Consider the following 897-nt stretch of genomic DNA (forward strand, 5'->3'; position numbering starts at 1 on the left):
CATCAGTTGGTCAATCTTATGGGACAATGCATCTACCTTGCTAGACAGGTCCATAGAATGACTTATTTCACAAATGGTCCCTTTTCTTTGAGAACTCGGGGGTGCTTGACGAGAACATGAAGCATGGTGGAGGGAGTTTTCATTAAGATTTTCAAATAATTTCCATGCTTCATGCTCATTTTGAAGCATAAAAGTGCCCCCGCATGCAGCATCGATCATCTGACGGTTTCGTTCTGTCAATCCGTCATAAAAACATTGCACTAGTTGCCACTTAGGTATTTGATGATGAGGGCATTTACGGATTAGGTCCCTAAATCTCTCCCAAGTTTCATGAAATTCTTCTCCCTCAGTTTGGGAGAAGCTTGTAATAGCACGTCTAAACTGGTTCGTTCTTCCTATGGGAAAGTATTTTTTAAGGAATTCTTGTTGCATTTGATCCCAATAACGAATTGAGTTAGCTTCTAAAGAATTCAGCCATTGTTTGGCTCTATCTTTAAGGGAGAAGGGAAATAATCTAAGTTTCAGAGCATCATCAGTGAAATTCTGAATCTTGACAGTGGTGCAAATTTCAAGAAATTCATCTAGGTGTTTATATGGATCTTCATTGGTGAGCCCATAAAAAGATGGAAGCATTTGGATCACACTAGACTTTATTTCATATTGTACAGCTGCTACCTCAGGTAATCGAATGCAAGATGGGAAAGTGTAAATAGTGGGAGTAAAGTATTCCCTCAGGAGTTTGGGTTGTTCTTCAGCCATCTTAAGAGGTGGGGATGATCCTAATATTTTGATCTTAGCTCGAATGTTCCTAAGGGTTCGTTCTATTTCAGGGTCAAAAGGTAATAGGTTTTGTACTCTAGAACGACTACCGTGCATACACTAGTACTCGATCAATCA

The 897-nt window shown here is 39.6% G+C and overlaps 1 non-coding gene across 1 annotated transcript; it reads left to right on the forward strand.

Annotated features, from left to right (window-relative positions):
* Nucleotides 1-277: 277 nt before the first annotated feature.
* On the forward strand, nucleotides 278-383 carry LOC149751618 (small nucleolar RNA R71). Its single transcript, XR_016397931.1, has one exon. It is a non-coding gene; the product is annotated as a small nucleolar RNA R71 (small nucleolar RNA).
* Nucleotides 384-897: the final 514 nt, after the last annotated feature.

Source organism: Phoenix dactylifera, chromosome 11 (assembly GCF_051530095.1).
Source record: "Phoenix dactylifera cultivar Ajwa chromosome 11, Ajwa_hap1_PhDact_Kaust_v1.1, whole genome shotgun sequence".
Taxonomy (NCBI): domain Eukaryota; kingdom Viridiplantae; phylum Streptophyta; class Magnoliopsida; order Arecales; family Arecaceae; genus Phoenix; species Phoenix dactylifera.